This window comes from Ischnura elegans, chromosome 6 (genome assembly GCF_921293095.1).
Source record: "Ischnura elegans chromosome 6, ioIscEleg1.1, whole genome shotgun sequence".
Lineage (NCBI taxonomy): Eukaryota > Metazoa > Arthropoda > Insecta > Odonata > Coenagrionidae > Ischnura > Ischnura elegans.
Window position 1 is genome coordinate 109,114,040 of NC_060251.1, and position 26,799 is coordinate 109,140,838.

At 37.3% G+C, this 26,799-nt stretch overlaps 1 protein-coding gene across 2 annotated transcripts in view; it reads left to right on the top strand.

Annotated features, from left to right (window-relative positions):
* The window catches only part of LOC124161497 (protein FAM13A), a 395,360-nt gene that overhangs the window by 31,748 nt on the left and 336,813 nt on the right, over positions 1-26,799 (top strand). For both annotated transcript variants that reach the window (XM_046537832.1, XM_046537830.1), the window contains exon 2: positions 15,329-15,422. The gene's annotated coding sequence lies outside the window, so the exon portion shown is untranslated. The remainder of the gene's footprint in view (positions 1-15,328; positions 15,423-26,799) is intronic.

Genomic DNA, 26,799 nt, shown 5'->3' on the forward strand with positions numbered 1-26,799 from the left:
CAGACCGCTATGTTATCGAGGTTCTTTGATTCCCATAGCAATTTAAACCTGTTTTAATATTTTAAACTTTAAGAACCAGGATAGCGTAGTAGTGTGCGTAGTAGCCATGAGAGTCGAAGGACCGTGGTTCGATTCCCGGTCCAGAGGATTTTTTTCTCAAGGCAGTTCATCATAATTTCACGGCCGTTCACACGGCAGGTTTGAAATAAAGTAGGTACACTTCATTTACGGTGGAAAATTTGTTATTAATTACAATTTATAATTAATCTTAGAAAAATCTGTGGATAGACGATAACATAATGACTTGTAACTTTGCTCCTGTACCTGTTGCAATCACTGTCTATATTTTATCAAACAGGACGCACTAATGTGCAAACCAGTACTATAATTATGATTAGATACCATGGCATAAAATGCTAATTGATAAGTTTGATTTAGGCACTTTAGGGATAAATAAATACGTTCTACCAACAATTTTACGCCTGTGAATGAAGTTCCGAGGGTTTTTTGATAAGTCCGTGACTTTTTGAATTTCCCACATAGCATAAAAACAACAACTATCCCGTAAGTTACCATCTATTAATAAACAGGCGTGAAATTTTGAGCTAGTTCCGTCCCTTAGTTTGAGTTGGACAGCCATTGAAAGAAGACAACCTTGTGAATTTTATCAATAACGGAAAAAACTGAATTTCGCATGCTAACTAAACATTATTTTTTGAGCGAAAAAATGTCACTGAACCAAGAAAAGACTTAGTAAGTACTAGGGAAACTCTGCACCATCAATTTAAATGGCGCAGAAGTGGTTCGCTGTATCCGGTTGTGGTCGTACCAGCACAAGTGGCGTCGAACTTTCAGGACGCCCGAAAGAATGAATGGATGAATTTATTACTCCAGTCTTGAATGTACACTTTTTTAACAACACAAAATTAATGAAGCTTTAGGTAGCTTCAATCGTTAAAATAAAAAAACAGCATGGAAGCTACCATCTTAAAAATTAAATTCAAGGCAGGACAGAAAACAAAAAGAAAGTATATATAATTTTCTGAAACATTATCATTATGAAACATATATGTGACAATAACTTACAATAAACAAGAGCAAAATACCCAAACACAGGCTTATTGCCTTATGGGCTACCTTACTTTCTTGAATGGATGTAATAGTCTGTAAAAAATATGTATGCATGGAAGAATAAATTATTATTATTATTAAAAAAAAAAAATATTATATATATGCAGAACAAAATAAATTTCTTTTTTCTTCTTTCACAAAAATATAAATATAATATATAAAATAATATATAATAATATGTATGTATTCACAAACACACAAAAAAAAAACATTTATACTATCATGGGATAACAACTAATCATTGGCCTTTTTACAAAATTTATTTATACTCTTTAACTCTTTTATCGAACAAGGTAATATATTAAAAATCTTCGGCCCAAAATAAAGAAAGATCTTTTAAATAAGGAAAGATTAGGCTTAGGAACTAGAAAATTAACATTCCTACGTCGTCGTCGTACGAAGAGGTCGTCACGTTAGTAATCGTGGATAAAATCCATGGAATGATACTGGGTGATCGAGCGATGAGTGTGTAAGATGAATGATGAATCTCATAGGATCGGGTACATCACATTTTAAATGAATATTAGTACATGAAAGAAATGAATTTAAAAACAAGTAACGATTACAAGTAAAATTACCAAAGATGTAATCGGTAACAGCAGTTCGATTACTTTTACTTCGTTACATCGCGTCACAGCTAAGTATCGAGGAGGATACCTATTTATCTTTTTAAACGTTTGTGGACTAAAATTTACTTGATGTTTTTTTAGAAGCAAAATCGTGCCTTCATTATGACGCTTTTTGGTGTTAAAGTTTTTCGGAAATATCCTCGCGAAATCAGCAAATATTTGTAGTTGAAATGCATTAGTATTTTTTTATGAATTTCGTGGAAAATGGAAAAGTATTTGCTAGAGGGTACCCCATTAAAGGTGCCAATAATAAGTTCATTTGTGGGAGAAATCACTTCTTGAAAATAATTATATAGTAGTCTTTCAATATATCAGATCTATATTTTTGGAGATAAATTTTTATGAGTTTCCTATATGGTAGCTATATTTCCTTTCTTCAAATTTTAAGCCTCCTAAATTTCAAAATAAGAGTTAGGTTAGATTCTGTTGAGGAAAACAAAGTATTCCCCCGGGAATTCGAGGAATATTTTATGCTAAATTGTCATCTTTTAATCCAAAATTAATCCCTCTTAAATTAGTTTCCCTTATCTCTGATGTTGTAACTTCAAATTTTAACGCCTTCGCGGAAATCCGAAAAGATTGTCACCCAAAAGGCGTGGTTGCTGAGTTCTTGAACCAATTGTGTTCTCTTTTCGAAGTCGTAGTTAGCATTATGTCACATGTCAGCTTCGCGTGATTAATCACGCAGTCAGCCATTATCCATTTGCGCATTCTGTCACTCAAATTGGAAGACTAATTTCTGAAAGGTCGCTTATTCTATATAAAAATAATCGTCATCAAATTAAGGTTCTTACAGACAGGTTTTAAATAAGCTACATTACAGCAACACCGCTATGTACAGCGCGTCTTTGTGGTCGCTGAGTTAAGGCGTCAAATTTACGGCTTTTTTTTTCAGAAAATCGGATTGAGATATCTGAATTCATAATATTTAAGGATTCAATTCTGTTTTTATGGCACGTGATAAAAGTTATTGCACAGTTCAGTCAGAGCTTTCTTGATTACGTTTCATTTAAATGCCCTCATTATTATTTCAGTTATCGATCCAAATGTTTAACTACATTTTCATCGGTTGCCTGCCCCAACCGAAATCACCATTTCGGCTGTCATCTTACTCTTAAGTTCATGTTTATTACCGCAATAATGTCATCTTTACGGATATTGCTAGTGAGTCGATATCGTTTAGCATTTGTGTCGAGTGTGCTGAACCAGCCAGCCAGAAAAGAGAGGTGTACACAAAATGCAAATAGTTCATGCGCTAATTGTTCTTGAAAGAAACTTTACATTTAACTGATATTATGCTGAAAGTTATAGTCGCCTTTGGTCATTATCAAAAAAGCCTTATTTAAATGGAATTCTCCTTCATAGGGGTTTGTTTCCCAATATCGCCTGAATTTTCACAACATGTTAACTTTAGGTCTCGGGTAACAGTGTATAATATTATCTTAGCCTGATCATTATATTAATATAATATGTCGCTATCGATTTTGAAAAAAATCAGATACCCTGGTATCACCCGGCAACTTTGCTGCATAGGGAAAATTTTATTCCTAAAAAAAGGCGCTTTGCGGTCCACCCCACTGCAAAATTGCCAAGTGTACGTTGGAATTCAGGGCTGGGAATACTACAGACTTAGGAGTATTTGAAATGCAAAATACAACTCCAAATGTATTTGAAATACAAAATACCTATTACTTGGATATTTGATAAACAAACTACAAATTAGTATTTTAAGTATCTTTTAAAATACAAAATACATTTGTATGGAAACTTAGAGGTCGTAAAAAATATAACCTGCCTTGGCACGTTATGGGTAGCTGCTAACATGAAAAAACCATTCTAACGAAAGCGAAATACTTATCTCTAAAGCATAATGTTACAGAATTGTTGTCAGAGCTACTGTAGATACGGGCTACCTTGGCCAACTATCAATTTTTTTTGGATTCTTCTCTTATTTTTTCTATTTTACTTTTTCAGGCCTTAAGAAAATTATAACCCATTTAGACTATCTTTAATACTGTATCTGAATAGTTTAACGCTCCTTTCTTGTTTATTTAAAAAAGTATTTCTACTTGGGCCAATTTTACCCTTGACTTTGGGTTACTTAGGCCCAAGATTATGTCACCCACTCAAAAGCAATGGAAGTATAGCTAGAACCAAAGGAAGACGTGGGCTCAGGAGGAAATCAATGTAGGTATTTTGTATAAAAACTCATTTAAATGCGGTTTAAGTTAAATATATTCGTTTTAAAGAAAGTGAAAAAAGTATGCTCAAATATGTGTTGATTTATATTTAATATTTTACTTAAGTGTTTTTAAAATAATCGATTTAAATTATTTGTAATTTTAAATCCCTATCTACGTAAATATTATACTATTACGTAGCTTAATCCGTGACACTAACAGCCGCAGAATGTTGCTTGCAGATAGTTTTGTCTCATTAAAAAAAATAAATATATGCCAACATATTTATAAAATGATATATTATATGAGATTTTGGTATACGTTTCGATACTTTTATTCGGTAGTTTTGCAAGCTATGAAACTGCAGGTGTGTTTATCAGTGTCTCAAATATTACATTGTGCTCATAAATAGAAACTTACCAGACTTGTAGCAGATGTAGAATTGTTTTCACAAACAGAAGTCTAAGAGCACAGAAAAACACGTGGTTGCACGAAGAATAGAAAACCACAAGTGCTAATCCAAATGATGAACAATCAAATGCTTGTAATAGATCACTAAAAGCTTGATGCAGTAGCCTACTGGAAACGGCTGGAATCAGTTGAAAAACCAGAGTATGGGTTTAGAGAGTGGGTATGGCTAGAGAAGGGGTAAACTAGAGTAATCCTTTAGGTAACCAGAGTATGATGTATTTTTTCCTCAGTTTGGGCCAAAGAAGGACCCCAGAGCCAAAGTATCCCACGTTTACGGCACTTCAAAAGTTTTTCATTAATGTATTTTTATTTTAGAATGACAAGAGACCAAAAATCTGCTGATCAAAATAAATTAAGGTCGTGCATTTGAAATACCAAATAGAAATTACAAATTTATTTCAAATACGTATTTTAAAATTCTTGTAATTGAAATACTGCCCGGCCCGCCCTCTTTCAGTCGCTTGTACATAATGTGTGTATCGAGGGAACTGAGCTTCGGAGATTGACCCCTATCAGTTTTCTTCATTCTTATTGCACACCTGACTTTGATGACTAGCTCGTTAATGAGTTACAGTGCTTGGTGACGTCAACCCCATTGTCGCTAGCTCTCCAGCGATGTAAGCGCACCGTCTGACGTCAACTGATCCGCCGAGCAACTCATGAAACGCTATGGATGTTGATATCAAGCATTTCCCCCGGCGGCGCTTCTATTGACATATATCATTGAAAGGTTAAATGACCATTATCGATAAGGATATTTGGCTGCATGACTCGCTTTTGACCCTCTTCCATCGTTAATCATAAGGTAACAACTGTCGCTTAGGCTGATGATTGTGTCTATTCTTCTATGGAAAAGCACACAATGTGCACCGGATCAATTTTTTGCTAACTTACGTCAATGGATCGCGTTTGATAGGTTGGGGAAGAGGGATTTGTTGCGTTGTTGGGGAGGAGGGGGAGATAATTGCAGTGTTTAAGGAGGCAAGGCCGTCGCCGCGTTTAATAGCCGTCTTGCGTCTGGCTGGAGCTTTCTACTAGCGATGCATGGGGGCGTTTCAGAGTGAGTAAGAAGTAAGGTAGTTAACCGCACTCCACCACACAAGCTGTACTTATCCTAGTGATGGAAAAATCGATATCGTTAAAATCGAACATCCAGTTTTAACCATTAAGGTGCGTTTACACTGTGTAACATCAGTGGCGTCATGGAAAAATTAGCAATGCCGGAACGCATTTTCCTTAACTTTATTTTACTAGTGTTACATTACACCGTATGTTTTCAATTACAAGTATCTATTAGCGTTTTATTATAAAAAAATTTGTTTTGGGTGTATACTAGAACTTTTGAGGCACCAAAATTGAAAAAGAGTTATTTGACTATTATGTCTTTTCTAATCAGTGCTGGAACGGCGTTCCGGCACTATGCCACCTCTGTGAAAAATGTTATATACTTAAACATGTTATATGTGACAAGTTACTTATAGAATTGGTTTTATGTAAAATTTGTTTTATAACAAGAGTCCAGAGGAGCCAAATTGGTGCGCGGCAGTGGTGTAACTATGGGGGTATAGATAGGGGATAGATCCTCCCTATTATTATTACAGTATTCTACCGATTAAGGTAGGTTTCCATGGAGTACTAAAGAGCCTCCCTTTCTTTCCAGCGCTACCTTCTTCAATTCACTTTAAGGCCTTCTCCCTTTCAATCTATATAAAAATCCTAATCTTTTCCTTCCCCTCCCTCGTTTCCCTAACATTCTCCCCTCTAACACCATTTTCAACATCTCCTCTCCGCTAAGTACTCCCTCCTACCATACCTTCTGCCTCCCCCGTACCTCATCTAAAAGCTGCCTCTCCTCGCCAACCATATCCAGCACTTCGTCGTTCTTTTTCCTCTCCGTCCATTTCATCTTCTCCTCAGAAAATATTTTAGTATACCTACTAATTTTTTCCCTGCTGTGATGATTTCCCGTGGAATAACGAGTGAAATCCAAACTTTAATTGCAAAAATGATGTAAAATATATTTCCAGGCATGTCATTTTTCTGAAATTTTCCCATTTTCTGGGCGGGGGTTGCCTCCCCAGACCCTTTCATTCCTTCCCCCCCCCCCCAAAGCATGTACCTACATAGTTACGCCACCGGTGCGCGGCTTATAGACGCGACTTCGATTCAAGAACGTAATGAAGAAACGTAAGTGTGACGTATTTGAGCAAACCAGCACTTCGGATTCACTCAGACGGTATGAAACTCGCCCAATCCCCGAATTGTAAAACATATACATGTAAGCCAAATTGCCTCATACCTTAGACAGTGCTTGTTCACATTGAAAATTAAAAAAAATGTTTTTTATATTTCGGCCGGAAAGGGTGCGGCTATAATTTGCACTGGGATCAAACTGTCCCTGTTCGAGACCCCGTATAAGGGTTGATAATTATAATAATATATTTATTGCTCCTTAAACACTTTCAAATGTCATGGATTCAAAAACAAATTGTGGTGCTTTAGGTGACTGCAGAGGCTTTGCCTGTTTGTGGGATCACCTTCAGAAAAAAATCGTAATACTGCGTGCTACATATGAATAGTAAAAAGTTTTCTAGATGAACCATTGATACACAAATAATATAAAGCAGTGATAAATAAATAGTGGTACAGTGAATGAAAACAATTGTATTGAAATAAAATTAGACAAAAAAAGAAGTATGGTTCGTAAATACTTCAATGTGATATGCCCCATAATATTTTTGCATGTAAATAGCCAAAATTTCACATGTTTTAGGAACTTATATGGACTGATATATGCTAAAGTATATTCGAATGCGGCTAAAATTCGGTGGCATATGGTATTCTTTTTTGCGCTTTTAACGTGTACAAGGACAACCTTACAATTTTCGGCAAAAGATTTTTCAAGATAAGTTTTAGGCGCTTAAATTTATCAGCGGGTCTTGCTGTTATCTTGATGACCCCCATGAATCCGGGGCATGTTGTTAGCGACTTATTCCAGAATTATTATGTCCACTCCCTCCGTACAAGTTTACCTCCAGGATTACGATTCATATCGACCATTAAGATGAAATTTACATTCGAACGCATGCTTTCTTTTAGACAAAGTTTTAAGAAATACCTGAGTATAAAGTCGCAATAGTATTTAGTATTTACTGTTTTATTGCCCATTTCAAGCTATGATTTCTGTGCGATTACTTCTAAAGATATTTGTACACGGGTCATACCTACGTAATCCGTTGTCATAGTTCGGGGATTTATTGTATTAAATAAAAAATTGCTAAGAAATTGTTTAAGGCATTGAAAATGAATCTGCCAGCATGCAGAGCAGGTAGCATTAAGGGTATAATTAATCATATAATGTTTAGGCTATGATCAATTTAATTCTTTCCTAAAGCCAGCTAGTAAATTGGCATTTTAGAATTATTTTGGTTGCCATTGAAATGATAATAATCAGCCCTGAGGACTATGGTCGAGTCAAACGTCGAAACTTTTACAGCATTCCAGTTCCTGACTCGATGGCAGTCACAATAGCTTTTCCCAAGGGGTCGTGACGTCATCAACTAATAAGGTTTAGGTCTTAGAATTTTCTTCGCCAATGGTGCGATAGGCAGGTGACAAACCTAAAAACAGAAACTACAGTCCTTTTTTTCCAAACCCTTTCACTATGGGCAATAAATGAAAATTGGATAACAGCATTATGCAGCTGATTTTCGTATGGTTATATCATGCGTTGTTCCGGGCTGAAGAGATAATCTATTTTTGGAGCTATGTTCTCAGAGGAAGAATTGCATTCATTGATATTCGTTACCCACCATTAGGGTTTTCATAATATACAAATTATTTGGTTTTAGAAATCCCAGTGTAGACGAATGGCAATGGTCAATTTTATCCTCATTTGAAAAAGGCCAGATTGGCGCCCATGCGATTCCACTCCACTTGACGTCACAGGGACCTAGTTTCTATACGAGTAGATAGGAGTTTTACATCGTCTGAGATTACCAATGCATGCATGAGTCACAGAGCTCAGGGAAACATCTCCATAATCACTTATTAAAATTGTTAAAGGTCGGAAAGTTTCCTTCGTTTGATAAGGTAGTAATAATCCATATTTAAGCCAAGCTCTACCTGGTAGCAGGGTACTCAGCTACCTGATAGCAGCCTGCGTCGTATCAGCGCTCAAGCCTCGCCTCAAAGTCACCTCACAGGGCGGCAGCGGGAACCAGAAATACGTCACACGGACTTTTTCCCATCATTCCTACGTAGCCGTCGCGTTCTCGCGCGCTTGAAAATTTTCACTTTTCGTTTAATTGCGAAAAATAGATATCGTCATTAGAAAATCTAAGAGCGTGAAATGCGTACTCCAGGGGTAATAATGTTTCGATTTAGGCAATAAAAAAATAATAGGAAACCACCCTATTACAGCTGACTGCATTTTATCTCGGCTTACGCCTTAGTGTTTGCACAGAAATGAAAAAGAAACTATAAAGTGGAGGATATTTGGAATATACGTCAATAATCGTTGCGATGAATGCCACTCCAATGCTATCGTGTTCATGTATCGCCGAAGATTTTTTCACAGCGATGACGTGGGCAAAGTGGAGCGGCTTCAATGTTTGCATGTTTGCGCTCGATTCGTCCCGCTTGATAATAATTCATCTTATTGGACGTGAAGCACAATGTGTAGTCACCATCGCCCAATGCTACCTGCCCTTCGTTGATCAATACCGTACGTTCACTCTTAATCCATCAGGTAAACTCTATGGACGCGAAAGCATTTCACCTCTTGAAGTTCAACAGTCACAATACCATGTGTGTATTCTGAATATACTGAAACTTTCGGCTCTTCGCTTCTGGTGTTATTTCTCGCTGAAAGGTAAATTGGATCTTTGTTTTTGTTTTTGCAGCGATGGAATTTAAGTAGCAACTCAGTTGGTGGAAGACATCTTCCTCGTGCTGTCAAATTTAGCAGTATCCTGGCCCCTTACCCGGCGGCATTCCCGAGAGCTTTTCACGTAGTCAATTTTCCTCCACAAGTACAAATTCCGGTACTTTTACTCTTACTTAGGTGGTTACTCTCCTGAAAATATTAGGATTAAATTTACGGTCGTGTTTACCTACCTGCAGAAAATCTAATAAAATCCTACTTAAGCTCATAAATTTGCTTTGGCGGGCGATTCCTCCATCCCAAGTGGTTCTACAATTCCAATTATCATCACTGTGTGTAATTTCGAAATTTTCATGCATATTTCGCATTCATTTCTCATGTATTCAGGAAAAAGCATTTTATACCATAGGAAAATGTTCTTGCCTTTCTCAATACGTTCCCTTAGTAGGTAGTATTTGAAGGTAATTTTTGCTTTCACTTGGATTAGTTCTCTTTGATATATTTTCTTGCTCCTGAAAATATAATGCATTTGAAAATAATATGCATTTTCCTTTGTACATTACGTCTCTGGTACGTTACCCTCTAGTGAGCCGAGTCAGTTAGATCTTGACTTGACTGTCGTACTGTGCTTTTTCATTATTTAAGTCGATAATTTTACTCTTCCCAGTTCATATTCGTCCCTGTATAATCCGATTTTTTTAACGGTTAAATTATTACTAGTTTTGGTTTGTATATTTATTGTATTCAAGATGCTCTTTTTCTGTCAGATTCAATTCATACGGTCGATTTCGACGTTCAGTTTCATCATTTTTTTGATGGCAATAGTCTTAAGCTATTACTGACTTTAAATTTACGATACAAGCATTGCATAAACTAGTTGAACGGAAGTCAGTTCTAAAATTTTCGCCGTTATGTACTACCATAGAGTAAGTATATAAAAGTATATACTTACACTATGCTAGTACTCATTTAATAGAGGTAGATTTTTTTCAATTAATTCCTATCACCTATTTTGAGCATGTTCACTGAGCATTTTTTAGTCATTCCAAGCCACCGCTCAATATGGCGGTTTAAGAAACGACATTTTCTTGATTTTCTGGGGCGTTACTTTTTTTCCTTGCATTGTGCCGCTATATTAAGATACAATTCTCGCATTGCTAGTATGTTTCTCACTTAAGATTTTTCATGATCTAGCACTGGTGTACCTTTCTTTGCATTATCTTTCAAAATTATGGAAATGTTTTGTGAGAAAAGGGATGGAGAATGTTTGGTATTAAAATTTTGTTACAGACAGATTTTTGACTTTGACGTAAACAAGAATATTTCTGTGGTAATCAAAACCTTGACATCTTCCGGTATAGAATGAATGATCTCCACCAAACAACGACGAATGGGCAATGAGACTTTAAATTAGTGACACATACCATTATAAATTAGTGTGGATTGAAGCTGTGTGACGTTTTTACATTACAATTATCAGAGACTTCCACTGACAATAACGCAAAGCGTTTTCCTGTTGTGCTTATTTGATGGTGCGACCTTTGGATCTTTTCAAATTGAACTCAATTTTTGTTTCCATAGGAATTTTTTACTTTATTTTCGCGAAACGGAAAACGATTCTTGTTCGTCTCCGCCTCACCGCAATCGATAAATGGAATCCATTTCTTCTCATTAGTCTTTTCTCCCTTCCAAGGGCGTGAGGGCGCCCATCAGGGTCTGCTAGGTGGCGTGTCTTTCCCTTCACGAGTAACCCCACGTCCGTCCGCCTTTGCATGCAACCTTACCCTTAAAAAGACCCTTCTACGTGTTTCGCCTTCATTACTACTCCAATTTTTTTTTTTTTTAACTTCCTCTTTGAACCCTAGCCCGACTTCCGTGACCGTTGGAACGCACATCAGTTAGGAGGGTTATAGGCGTGGTTCTTGCCCAAAAGCGGTCGATTTTACGATGTTATCCCTTACTTTTGCGACCTTATTTTCGGTATCTTCGCGAATCTATCCCGGGTTACGGCTTGCCATTTTGTTCTGCAACTAGGCCACCGTCACGAATGCCCCATTTTTTGCAATCGTTTGATTCAGGCAATGTCCTTGTGACAAAATCAACATCATGGGAATTTTTGCACGCCTTCGCTGGATATGATAGTCATATTATCCATTACCATTGTTTTCAGGAATATTTCATTTTATTTTCTTTGCTAGTTTTAATGATTACCGGACGAATGTTTCGGGAGGGAACGTTTCAGTTCATATACGAGTATCGTATCATGAGTATAACGAAGAGAGTTTTTAGTTTTATTTAAGTAATTCATTTTATGCTTAACATCAAAGTATAATGATACTACGAATTGCAGTAAATTACAGTTATTTACATTTCAATCATTGTTAAGTATATACATTGAGTGCTATGGTACGACATGCGCCCAACGTTTTCACGTTATATATGAAGCAATTTATTAAGAGACTGATTGTGAGACTCATAAAAATTATTTTATTCTTTTAAGTTCGCGATAAAAAACGTTTTTTTATAAAACTAAATTTTTATACTGCAATATTATTTAATTTTAGAGATTATCAGCGTACTTAGACCTACTTTTCTGTATTAATACTTAAGTTGAGCTCAGTTTTTGGTACTTGAGCAGCCATCATGCGCGTTCTAATATATATTTTCTCTGAAAAATGAATTGCGTTGTGTATAAAATTTAATGAAAAATATGAGCCACCCTACCGCAGTGGACACTTCGAAGTTTCAAGAACTTTAAAACTCCTCAACTCCACGTTGCACTGTTGTAGGAACTGCCTTCTAATTGAATGACCTACCGTCACTTTCGACCGGGTTTTCTATTTAAATTATCTATCGTTGGGCAAAGGGGTTGCCTTTAGAGCTTGCCCTCTTTGTTATGCGCCCTCTAAAAAGGACATCCGTGCAATATTTAACACCGCGCCAGCCTTTCTAGTCGTTTGGAGAAGACGTGCGGGCAATCCCGTGAATATTTAACTCACTCATTCAGGCTTCAGCGCCCTCTGTGCTTATCTTTGAATGAGAGCTCGTTTGAATGAAGTTTTCATCGCTTCAAGCCATTGGGAAGCAGTGGCACATATTTCGCGGTTTTCCCGGCGTCGTCGTCCGGAAAGTGACAGAGTGATCCTTGCTTCATTCATTATTATTGCGCGAGTTTTCAAAATGAGAGGCATTATTCGGCTGGAAAGTGTTCAAATATCAGGCATTTGTTACTGAAATTTTCGCCTTTTTTACTGTTGAAGTTATGCGCGACCGTGAACTTCAAGTTTTTCTGTCGGTTTGGTTAGGTTTATGCGTGGCTTTGAAAATGGAACATCTTTCACTGCTCAGTGCCCTTGAACGGAAAAGTGCCTCCCAAGAAATTTTTTTAAAGAAAAGAGCCAATGAAAGGATCGATATGTGAGTGTTAAGGAAATTATACAAAGAATTAGCCGCAGACAAGACAGCAACATACCTTTACTGAGTTACCCGCAACTACACATAACAGTTGGTGCTAATGACATGACTGTTTATTTGCAGCTTAAAGAAAAGGTTTGGTATGACTATGATTTTAAGTATAGCGTGTTACGGTGCAGGAGTGAGTTGAAGAGATACGACTGGAGATGTTGCTCATCGTCTCTGATCAATAGTCCTAAGATTGCTTTTACTCAGCTCTTCACTCAATTCTCCCATTAACTAATCTTTCACGTACTTCTTTTCTTTCACAAGTATTCCATACATTTTATTCGAGGTCTCCTTTTCCTTGCCATCTTATTGTCTCTATACGGTTGTCCTCATCAGGCCAACGTCCCTTATGTGGTCGATTAGGTCGTTCAATCTTCATCTACAGATTTTCACGAGGATTCTCTTCTCTCCTTCTCTTCTGGGGACCTCCTCATTGCTTACTCGGCAGGTCCATTAGATACTCATCATTCATTCATTGTGCCACATTTAGAAAAACTACACCGTTCATCTCTTCGATGCTGTCATTGTGCATGCCTCACCCTGGGAGAGAAGCATACTTGTAAAACGCTATGTTATCTACATTACCCTGCCAGCCACCTGCAAAGCTCTTTGGCAGGGGTTGAACCATCACCAACATGTACCTGGGGATAAAAATGTACTTCCATGAATATGCACCACGCAACATTTACGTTACATATGACTCATGACTTATGGGATCAATCTATGTTTTACTTATGTAAGCTATCTGCTTATGAAGATAGAAATTGCTGAACGTGCTCTAAGAAATACTAGGAAAATTGAGGCACATTCATTAAGGAATACATAGCTTGTAAGCTACAGTTATAAACCTATTTCCTCGAGTTAAAAACATATTTCTAAGTCCTATCGTTGCAATTATGTTCTCTCAGCGATCACTGAAGAAATTTCATTCTAAAAATATGGCTATGGAAGAGAGTTGATGACATGTCGAGGAAGTTCTAGGCAAAGAGGGCGAATAAAGGTATTGCTTGAGGAATACTAGGTATAGGGTAGTAGTAGTATTAAGAAGACTAGGTACAGGGTGTGAACTTATGGGAGAGGGGATGATGAAAACCGTCCCAGAGGAAGGGTGTTGGGTAATTGGAGAAGGGAATGGGTGAAAACCGCGTTCGTGTATGGAATGAAGATTAATTGGACGTATGCCCTATTGAAGAGTAGCACTTAAAATGTCAGAAAGGGGACAGACCGAGTTGATTAGTGTAATAGGGTGGTTTCCTATTATTTTTTATTGCCTAAATCGAAATATTATTACTCCTGGAGTAGGTATTTCACGCTTTTAGATTTTGAAATGACGATCTTTTTTATCTATTTTTCCTGCGTAAATTAAAAGTGAATATTTTCAAGCGCGCGAAAACGCGACGTCCAAGTATGAATGCTGGGAAAAGCCCGTGTGACGTTGTTCTGGTTCCCGCTGCCGCAAGTGAGGTGACCTTGGGGCGAGGCTTTGAGCGCTGATACGACGTAGGATGCTAGCAGGTAGCAGAGTACCCTCCTAGCAGGTAGCGCTTGGCTTAAATAAGGAATATTAATACCTTATAATACCTTATCAAACGAAGGAAACTTTCCGACCATAGGCAGTTTTAATAGGTGATTATTAAGAAATGTTTCCCTGCGCTCGGTGCCTCATGCATGCATTGGTAATCTCAGACGATGTAAAACTCCTATCTACTCGTATAGAAACTAGGTCCCAGTGACGTCACGTGGAGTGGCATCGCATGGGCGCCAATCTGGCCTTTTTCAAATGAGGATAAAATTGACCATTGCCTTTTGTCCAAACTGGGATTTCTAAAACCAAATTATTTTTATATTATGAATACACTAATGGTGGGTAATGAATCGCAATCAATGCCTTTCGTTTTCTTTGATGAAGGAAACTACCCTATTATATACATTAACCGACCTTTATCAGTGTAGTACTTAAAAAGAAAATAATATAAATACATGATAATCTTTTTAAATTCTCATAACGCACGAAATGAATTGTTAGGGAAAAAATTATTTGCCTCACTGGTAGATTTTACACTCTTGAAGATTCATTTCCCCGAGTGTATGATACGATTTAGTGTGAGTGGGAATTTAATTTGATTATTTAATTTAAATGATGTATTGGAAACCTATTTATTCAGTGGACCTAGATAGTGATCGCTTGGGAAATTACATTAAATGTAGTTCAATGGCCTTTAGCTAGCTTCTTCAGTTAATTTATGCCTATTGGATTGTAATTGAACAAGATACTAATACCATGAAAGATCAGAGCACGATGAAGAGTTCAGCTGCTACCAAACAGTTTGGGAATTCTGTAAAAAATGTCAGGGGAACGTAATTGAACTTTAAATTTCCAAAATTTAAGAATTGCTTTCAAACGTGCATTTCCTACGTGCGCTTCAATGGGAGTAATGTTTGGGTATTTTTCTGCCATTATTGTCTTTCCGTAAACATGTGAGTCCCAGAAGACTTTGTTTACATTTCAATTGTTTGTTTGTCGCTCGACAATTCAGTCGTAATTTGAACGTGCCCGTTCATCATTCCAGATATTTCTGCCCCCTGTTAGAGCCGAAAGCCGTTGTTTTTGCTGTGTGAACCAGATGATGTGCATCCTGGAAAAGGAGTTGGACCTCGCTTAAGGTAAATGAAACGTAAAAGTTATTTTATCACATTAATTGTTTTTTATCTTATCAAATGAAAATAGTTCTTTTGTCTATTCGTGGAGAATTTTCTCGAACTCCCTCCTTAAAATGTTGTTTTTCCTTGGTAGTTTTCATCCTTCCTTGAAATTCTTGAAGTGCTATCATAGATATGGAAATATTTTATGAGTTTGAATTTGTGTGTGCTCTGGTGTATGAGGTTAGCATTAGTTCATAGCCTCATTTCTCCGACGAAACATATTATGCTTATTCCTTGCTCGTGATCTATGAAGTCATTAAATATTATTCGCCAAATACATTACTCACTATATCAGTTTCCTCTTGTTCTATCCTTAAAGCTAGACTCCTCTCTTTACTTTGCTTTATCAGATAACGAATGAGAAAACTGCGGGTGACCTTGGTGGGATTTAATAAGGATTTTTGGCCTATTTTGCAAATTTTTAGCTAAGACTATTATTGTTTCCAGCAATTTTGTTTTTAATTCTAAAATATTTGGTTTTGGTATAACCTGTCAATATTTGTGTGGCAACTGGGGCGTGTGCATACCTTAGGTACTGTAATGAGTACATAGTAAGGCTTTCATCGGGGAAAGTATATTTCATATGAATGGAAATATGAATCTGTAATCAGCTGAAAAGTTGATGGCGTGAGAAACGGTAGGATTGTAGTTGACTCACCGATGAAAGTAACCCAGATCGTATATATTAAAAATTCTATGTATGATAATAGATACTTTTCATTCAGCACGAAGGTCGTATTTGTTTATTTATTTCGTTCCTATTTCCTAGTGCGTAGGCCTTTTGAGTAAGATTTTCATTTGTAGCAAATTTTGCGTAAGTATTTCATACAGGACGTATGCAGTCGCTTAAGTCAGCAGTTCACTCGCTATATGTGCGCGATCATCTTTTGTATGTTTAGATTTCCTTTTGAGTTCAGGATGCCTCGGAAACGGTTGGTGAAATAGAATACTCCTTTGGGCTTCCGGAAGCCTTGCCGTCCTCTCTTTACTCTAGAAACGAAGCGTGACGTCTTACTCACGTGTTTGCGATTGTGCTTGCTTTCTATGTATTCAATTTCCAGGGGTACGTGATCTCGTGTCACGTGAGTACAGAATTATTGACGTTGGCTTTATACGCGATATCCATGAAACTGGGGACGTTGAGAACGAATGTGCTATTTGTCTGACTTCGCAAATGAGGATGAAATGGCCGTGCCAAAGATAAGGAAATAAAATTCCTTCCTTGCTTTACGATTGTTCGTAATAGCCAAGCTACGGCAATCACTAATAGCCATTCTAAATGCGTATCATAATGCGATCACGGTAAATCATAATTGCGCACCGTTCTGAAGGGAATGCATTTCACCTTTAATGGTTAAAAGGGATTTTTTGTTTAAATTATTGGTTACGAGCGTGCTCCCAGCGGGCTTCCCACGCTCTTTTCAATGCAGGTCCACAGAGGGATAGGCGCGTTTCTAATTTTAAAATGTAGAAAAAAAAGGCAGGGTCTTATGTACAAATTTAATTGGAATGTTCATGTACAAATTGAGGTCAGAGGACCTCTTTAAACACAACATTGGAAGTAAACACACTATCCTCTGTTAAACGCACATGATGACTCATACTTACGTATCAACAGGAGACTTGAATGTGGAATCAGCCGCATTTTGATAAAAGTTATTTAAAGAATGCGAGATACTGTTGCAAATGAACAAATGTATCAGTTTGTGCGCCGTTAACGTCAGGAATATTTACCGTTTTTTTTATTTTTTTTTTAATCATCTGAAAACCAATTTTAGGAAACAATAGCAATATTTAGGAAGTAAGATATGCCGTCGCATGTTTTCTGATAAATTCTGTGCATTTTGGTACCTCATTTGTAGAGTTTGGTTGCGTATAAGTTGAGCAAAAGGTATCTATACAGTAGAAATAATATAGAAGATATAACCCCTCATAAAGGGTTGATTCGAGAACAGCGCCCGATGTACTCACTGAAAAGTTTTATTGAATTTTGATACCCGGATTCTGGACACTGCCCTTGTCAATGTTTCCTATAAATTTTTGTTTGCATATTTATCGTTTGTAAATAAGCACTTGCAATTTCCTACAATTGTAACATTTTATTACGAATTAGGCTTCAATATTGCTGCTTCATTTTCAGGATACAAATGATTAGTAGCGAATTCAATTTATAATTTTTTTTACTGCATGTAAGTTAGGAAAAGAATGCTATAATGAATTTTATGCGCCAAAAATACGTTTTATCCTTTAATCTTAATACAGCGGGATCAATTCACTATAAAAACCGATGGTAAACTATCGCACAGTTATATTATCACCCAAGAAATATATTTGTTTTTCCAATCCTTGTGACCTTTGTTTTCAGACGCCTGTGCGGGAAAGTAAGAAAGTAATTTCCCCCCTCCATATATTTAATTGTGGAAAAATTCCACTATATCACGCTTGAATCTTCGGATCTTAATGATATTTATCCTACCTATTGTATTTTAAATTTTTGTCTCTTCTTTACTTTTCGGAAGCAGTTTTTCTTATCATCGCAATCAATTAGTCTAAACATACTCCTCATGCTTTCTAGAAAATTATTCCATGGATTGAGGTTTTTCAACATTATTTCTGTGTTGAGGCAAGTTGCATATTATAAGTGTGAGGTATTTTTTTATCGGTATGTAATTTAGGAATAAATTAAACCCTCCCAAACGATGTACTTTAGGAATCAAAACATGTGACATATATGTGTATGTGAGGTACGCAGTAAGGTAAATGTGGTAGTGATAAACTGAAGAACATGTAAGACAACTTTGGTGGAGTTCCTGTGATTTCCAACATTTTTCGGGAAAAAGGAACTCGGCGTTTGAAAACAAAGAACATATGGGTTGAATTTAGGAAGGCATAACTTTAGAATATATTTTTTGGAGATTTTATTTCTGTACGATTGTTTACTATAGCTTGATAAGTTAAAATGATCCCGCTATAGTAAAATTAATGGATAATGCTTATCGTTTGCGCTTAAAAATTCGTTTACGCATTCTTTTTAAATAGTAATCTTCACCAATACTGAAAAGACAAATCCTCGACTTTCAATTGTTAATCTTTAAATGTTTGGTTCAGAAACACGTGAAATAATTATCAATGGTATGTATTCTTCAAGATAGATGAAAATATTTTAACAGGTATTTATTATTTCATTATTCATCATTTTATGTTTTATAGTTTTTATCGTACCGCATGATTTAGAATTTGATGTCTTAGATAGTTTATTAAACCGTAAATATTTTTTGATTGAGATAAAAAATGTCACTTTTGCTAATTTTGGTTAAATCCGATTTCCGTGACGTAGGGCAAGAAACGCCTTACCGGATATTCCGATCTTTTTTGTTCATGGACATACTTCATTGGCTAACAATTATTTCTAACGTAAGCACCTCCGCCGTATGTAGAATTACTTCCAAGCTTGTTCTTGGCTCATCAAAGTGCTGATGAGATCTGCCTTAATTACGTATCCATCAGCGGTTTTGTTTTTATTTCTAACCCAGAAACCAGTTAAGGACTGTCGAGTCTGTATATCCCTCACGCGAATACGCGAATGATATGGTCGCTTGAAAAACTCAGTAGCAGCAGTATATGAGAGGACGTCAATAAACTGACCATCGCACGTGAGTCACGTTTAACCTGGACACAGCCGTCGCTATACAGGGACTCGCTACATCGGCGAAAAACGTTGCTATACATCAGGACGATTTCCCATTTCGTTATTCATGCCCCTTTTCGTATCTTGGATGTGATGGACTTAACATTTTTGTGGGTAGTCGCGAATCCAGTGCGCCATCACTGGCGGATAGGTAAGAGCGCAGAAGGCCGGAAATGGGTTGTGTGCTGCGTATTGACGAATGGTGTTTTTTCGACCGATTCTGTCGTATTATCGCGGAAGGTCGGATTAATGTAAAATATAATTGTAATTTTCCCCGATTAAATTAAACCGCACGACTCGATTCGGCTCTCATCATTTTGTACAATACTTCTACTCGCACAACACTTGTACTATATGATGACTGTAAATGTAAGTGCACTTTTTCACAGTCATTTTAATGCGTCTTACGGAATAAAAATGTACAATTTTAAGAATTTTAAAGAAAAATACAGTTTTATTTTATTTTGATCCTCTTTGTTGTTTTTTTATCAAAATTTAGTGATGGCCTCTTTAGTTCTTTGCTATTGTAAAATATATTGGCCAGCAGCCTTCAACTACCGCTATATTTAGCCTGCTTAGATTACTGAAAGCTTAAATTAGTACCTATACTTATATCCTTCAATTCTGATCTAGTAATTATTTACCTACGGTGTAAGACTATTCGTTTCAATTGGCGAATTTTCTATCTTATCCATATCCATATTAAATCCGTATATCCGTACCTTGCAAGTCTTTATAGTGCACGCTAGCGGATTTTAACGTTCCTATTAATTGAAGAAGGAGGCGTTCATGAACAGGAAGGAACTTATGAGAGGATCGTTATGTAAGAGTTTAAATAAAAGGTTAGTGAAGAGTTTTATCTGGAGTGTAGTGCTCTACGGTGCGGAAACGTGGACACTGAGGAAAGAAGACGAGAGAAGATTGGAGGCATTCGAGATGTGGGTGTGGAGAAGAATGGAGAGGGTGAAATGGACGGAGAGGAAAAGGAACGACGAAGTGCTGGATATGGTTGGCGAGGAGAGGCAGCTTTTAGATGAGATACGCAGGAGACAGAAGGTTTGGATGGATTTAGCGCTTAGCGGTGAAGGGATGTTGAAAATGGTGTTGGAGGGTAGAATGTTGGGGAAACGAGGGAGGGGAAGGAAAAGAACAGGATTTTTAGATAGATTGAAAGGGAGTAGGCCTTACAGTGAATTGAAGAAGGCAGCGCTGGAAGGAAAGGGAGGCTCCCAGATCACTTCTTTAGTACTCCATGGAAACCTACCGGTATAGGTAGAATACTGTAATAAATAATAATTTGAAGATTTTTTCGGCCTTTGCGAATCCAATGTCTGAGGGTGATCGGGTGCAAAGTGCCATATGTGGTTGCTTATCGAGAGAATGGTGTTTTTCCCCCCATTCAGACGTGTCATGGTGGTAGTTCGACGTGTTAAAATAAAATGTAATTGCACTTTCCCACAATTATTTTAAAGGGTACTAAGCATTTTGGCTCACATCATCTGGTACAATACTTTTACTTGCACAAAACTTGTACCGAAAGTCGGCTGTAAAGGTAAATGACGGGCCTCGGTGACGGCGGGTTGAAGTCCTTACCTGCCAAACAAAATGTCGCGGGTTCGAGTCCCGCTTGGGTAGGTTGCCCCTATCTAAGGCATGGTTGTTCGTTCACTTATTATTGTTAAAAAAAATCGTCGAACGACCCGATTTTAAATGGAAAATATAGGCTATATTCGGTGGTATCGTAATAAATAAATAAATTCACTTTCCCACGGTTATTTTAATGCTTCGTACACATCAAAGTAATTGTATGATCGTAAAAGTGCAAGTACATTTTATTTTAATAGGTTTTATTTTCAAATTCAACAATTATATTTCTTAAAATTAACGTGTCCTTTGCACATAAATTGACAAGAATATTAGCAGATAGGAAATCCGCATACCACTCTAGCACCCCCTCGCCCCCGATGCAAATTTCTGGCTATCTGCCTGGTGGGTGGGAGAGTCTCTCTGAAGCCTTACCGATCCCATCCATTCAATTAATCGGTGGATCCTGTATGCAATCCTCAGCAGCTCAACTCCTGCACCTGGGACGCACCTCTTTTGGTTCACTTCGCCTGGGCACGAATGAGCACGTTTCGTGGCGCGTGATCGAACGCTATAACAACTGTCGGTGGACACGAGTGACAATTCCGGCTTCACTGACCGTGCATCTATCCTTTTTTAGTAACAAATCAGCACATATATACAGGGCGTTCAGTTTTGTTTATTCCCGCACCAAAAGCCGTATTTTCTCTTTGTCCACATGTTTCTAGCCCTAAAGTTCACCGCAGCTGGACTGGAAGGCATTTTTTTTTAAATTTTAATACAGTGGTACACACACAGCAAGACTGCCAATTTATGGTGCAATTACAGCCACTAATATTAAATAATTAAATAATATTTATTACAAATTTAGATAAAACAAAAGAACGAAAACAAAAAAAGTTCATTCAGCTATATAGTCATTCATGCGTTAAATATGTTGATGCCAGGCAAGTGGCGTAAGTGTAAGTGAGGGGGATAGACCCCCCCCCCCCAAAGTCTCAGAGAAAACAAAAAAAAGTTTTAAAACTTTTGTCTAGTTTTGAGATATAATTACTGTATCTGCTTAAAGTTAAACATGATTTCTTAATATCATAGCAGTAAGTCATATGAGACATTGGAGTCATTTTTCAAAGATTTTTCCGGACCTCCCGTTTCCATGGGGGGGTTTGCCCCCTTCACCCCCCCCCCCAAAAGCATATTCCTAGTTACGCCACTGATGTCGGGTGAGTAAAATTTTTAATTGTCAGAGAAAACGGATCAATATCACCCGGGATTTGGAGGAGGCATTGGACAGCTCAGGTAATTTGCGCTGTAGGGAAGATTGGAGAACGAATGGCGGAGAGAAACGTGGCGTCGGAATTTGGCTGCGCTAAACGAAATCTCCAAAGGGAGTTGGCTTCCCATCCGTCTGACGGAGTGCTGTTCTGGAAATGCCCGCCACACAGTACTCCAACAAAATCCGGCCGAATCTGATTTATATTAAAATATAAAATTTATTAACATTTCTATAAAAAAATTCGTCTACCTTTTCAGCGTCTGAGGGGGGGGGGGGGGGCTCGAACCCCCGTGCCTAACCCCCCTAAATCCGCCTATGGGAACTCTTGGGTGTCTTGCTTAATCTGTTATTCTGGAATAAAACGTTTTAAAGGTGTATTCCGTCTTGTCTTTAGTTTTCCGAGGCACAGGACTACGGTCTGGACTGAGGGAATCCTCTTGCAAAACGTGATCGTAAGTCCTGTCGCCAACTCTCTTCTTTGATGCTTGGAGATGTTTTCAATTTTTATCTCGCAGGGAATTCCGCCTATTTATTCCGCATACGTGACTCACTCCAATCCGCTGAGAACTCATACATGCCTTATCTCTTTCTTGGGCGCGGTGTGTCTTATTTAAACAGTGATTGGAGTTTTGAATGAGTGTTTCTTTCATGAATCGCAACATTGTTTAGATAGTTCCTTTTAGAGTGAGTGAGGTGAATATTCTTTCGGTTGCATCATAAATGCTGCTCAACGAATCCAAGGGGCTCGTAATAGTGAATTGAAATTGGACTGGGAATTGTTTTCCTAACTACGCATTTTTTGGTATACTTATGTCTTTATAATCGATTTTAAAATGCTTTTTTCGCCTTTTGATGTCTACTATTGCACAGTTTCGTTATTTTAATAATTTTACTTTCAAGTAAAATTAGATATATGATTATAACACCGTGCTGCTTGTATGAAAACTGTGTGGGTACTATAAATAATTGTGACATTGCTAAAGAACCTATGATATATTGCTTATTAATCAAGGCTTTATGTACGTACAAGTAAAAATGTTGCATTCGATTCCCGTGTCTCTTTGTTACAGTTAAAGAAATATGCATCTGAATCTACGCAGCTGTAGCCCTTACGTTAGCAGTCTTCGTAACTGAAACAGGTATCTCTCCATTCGCTTTATCGGTCTAAAATGTTTTATTAGCGCCAATGGCTGGAAAAAAGGCACCGCACAGGATATTTTAATTTAAATAAATATATATTATTAAACTCCGGAATGGTTGACTGGTTCCGCTGCTTTCGGGGAAATGGTTTAAGATTCCTTTCTATATTATACATTTTGTATATAATTGGCATTATTATTAAAAATTATGATATATTCTCCGCCTAGAAAGCGTGTTTGACCCTGTGCTCGTCTAAATAATGGTTTTAAAGATTAATTCGAGATTTGAGGAAAGCGCAGGGCAAACGCATATTTCTTATTTATAACCGTAGGGTAATTAAGAGCTCGTACAAAACTATGAAAAACTTAAATGAACGCTGAAAATGCTTAATATATCTCGTCTAGCGAAGTTATCTTTATTAATATGCTAGAGAAATAATACGGTTTCCATTATTTACCAAACTCCTTGCTTCTAGTATCAAGAAAGGCTCAATTAAGGAGGTAGGTTTGCGGTTATCACAACTGTTTGACCAAAAGACTGGCCATAATAGTCACCGGCCTTCTTGGTTAGAATAAAAAATTATTCCGTTCAAGATAGGGATTTCTCGATTACTTTATTTTTATGTTAATAATTTTCCCAGCTCTTTGAGTCGAATATTTCGCTATTTTTATAACTAACGTAATTTAACTTAGATACATTGTCATTATACATAAAATATGGTATAACCAGCATTATATAACCTTTTGTCTAAACAAGCTGTATATTCCGGGATTGATTAGCATGCTCTCTGGGGTTGGATGATTATCGCCATAAGAGCCGGTTTAAAAATGCTGCTGTTCTATCTCCGAAAACATTCTCCTCACATGCGGCGAAAAGGTTAAAATGCGTTTCGTGGGCCCATGGAGCAGGTACTTCCAGGATGGGTGTGATACACCCTCCGAAGGGTCGCTAATCCACGGCCCTATCCTCGACGAGCTCACCCACGCAGGACTTTCTCTTCGACCCTACCAGCGGGGGCCTACCTCCCGAAAAGTACCGCTGTGACTGCAATTTCAAAATCAATCAATCAATCCGATCATCAAAAAATTATTGTTTTCATCGTACTCCTGCTAGTAAAGCAATCAAGCGCGTCTTTCAACCGTGTTTCTACGATGAAAAATAACGATTTTGTTAACTTTGCTAAAAATGTGGCTGCGGACAACAGGAAAAATGGTCATTTTAGCAATGTTAACAAAATCGTTATTTTTCGTTGCAGAAACAAAGTTCAAAGACGTACTTGATTGCGTCATTGGCAGGGGTGCGATGAAAACAATCATTTTTGATGATCGGATTGTTTGATTGATTGATTTTCAAATTGCAGTCAGAGCGGTCACTTTTCGGGAGGTAGGCTGCCTGCTGGTAGGGTCGAAGAGATGGTCCTGCGTGGGTGAGCTGGACGGGGATAGGGTCCTGGATTAGGGACCCTTCGAAGTGCTTCGGCGAAAGTGCTGACCGTATGGTAGGGAGGAAAAAAAAGTACGTCCACAGCAGTCTGCCGTGTGGACGTACTAGGTACGTCCACAGCAGTGAAAGGGTTAAGATGTAATATCCTGGAACCTATCGCCTATATCCTACTTTTCAATGGCCCTTAGTCGATGGAGGACATACTTTGAAATTTTAATGGGAAAGGCATGCACTTAATATCTCGGAAAAATATCCGTACTCGTTCATCGTTGGACGAAGACTTCTCCTTTGAAGTCGACTCTGGCCACTATTATTCGACATTTAAAGGAAGCTCACTGTAAAGAATTGTTTGCTTTTACTCGTTACCGAATGGTTTTTACGAACGCATACGAAATTCTAAAAAAACTGCAATGGACGCCACAAATGCTTCTCTAATAAAAATTACCTATACCTATAGATGTTGTTGATTTAAATATTTATTTTTTAAACCTATATGGATGCTCCCTTTTCTATTTTCGATTGACTCTCGCTTCTGTGTTTGAAAAACTGCAATGGACGCCAAAAATGATTCTCGAATAAAGAATCGCCTATCTTAGTAGTGTTTTCGATTTTCATCTTTTTTTCTAGATTGATGATCCCTCTTCTATTATTGATCGTATGTCTCGCTTCTTAGTTTGAATAGTGGCGCTCTTAATCGTGCTCAGAGGGAGCGAGGCAATTGCATCTTTCAAGTTGACTCTGACCTTTAAAAGTTCTCGAGTTATTCCATTTCTCGTCACGCTCTCCTCCTCTAACAGTTCTTGTCATACCTCTCATAAATAAAGGCTGCATCTCGCGGTATATTCACTCGCATTGCTGGCGGAATTTTTACTGTTACAACTCCAGCCGCTAGATAGCTTTGCGTTTGAATATATCATATCGAAGAGGACTATTATGTCGCTCCAGAGGTGGTTTTTGCAAGCAAAGAAAGTTTTCCACATATTACCGTAGGCCATAGTAGTGCTTAGGATTATTAGCGAAAAGAAAATTTAAAGCATTGAGGGTCAATTTTTTGAGCTGAGAAATTTTCGAAGTGTTAATAGCTAATTTTCGCCAAATTGAATGATCATGCATTGAAACTACTGTCTTAATTGTGTCCATGGGATTTTCAAGTAGACATTGTGGTCGTAAGTACAACTTAACAGTTTACGTAGGTAACGTAGTTAAAGGCACCAGAGAAGTTACTTAATATTAACGATAAATATATGGGGATATTTGTGGAAATTTATAGGTTAACGGCTGTTATTTATCACCTTCCGCCTCATATCTATTTACGTATTGTTTCTCCGTTTAATGTATGCTTTAGTACACCGAAAAATCGATGAGAAATGGATAATTGAGGGCAATGCGTATAAAAAAACAACCGCGGTGAAGGAGAATTGAAGACTGTTGATAATAATTTTAGTGGAATTGAAATACTCAAATTAAAGGGTATTAGATGTGTTGAGCTATTAAATTCAGAGTTTTGCTTTAATTTAGACGTATCTTGATTTTATATAGTCGAAAATGAAATTTAGTGAAAGCTATTGATTAAATGAAAATATGTCTTTCTAATTTTGTGATTCTTTTCTTTGAAATTATTCCTCCTAATTCACCGTGAATGATTTTTATGCTTCTCCATCATCCGATAAAGTACTTTAAGACAAATGATGGTTGCAAAATCTTTAGCCCTAATTTTGACATTTTCGGTATTTGTTCAGCTCTTAATTACTTTTTTATTTTACGAAGTCGTTGATGGGCCTCATTTATGGACACCTTTACCATGCATATTAAAATACATTCACTTTGACTTTCCATTCTCTAAGTCTGCTTTGCTCACCTGCGAAGCTTTTTTCACGTAATGCCTAAACTTATTTAGTTGCGCGTAAATATTCCGCGTTAATTTCTTCCTTTTCCTTATCTCACATGTTATCCCACGTACTAATTTTTGCCCCTTACCAGTCATGATCAGCTGCAGAGTAGCATGCGATGAGCATTATGTTTCCTGAAAATAGAAGTTTCCGCAATGAAAATAAGTATCCAAGAGCAAGATTTTACAATACTGTTTCTAACTTCAATGAAATACCTCTCAGTTGTACCTTGTGGAAATGCATGATTGTTGATTGAATTGATTATGTCGTAGTTCCAAAACAATAGATAAAAACTTTCTAATGGAATATCTTTATTAC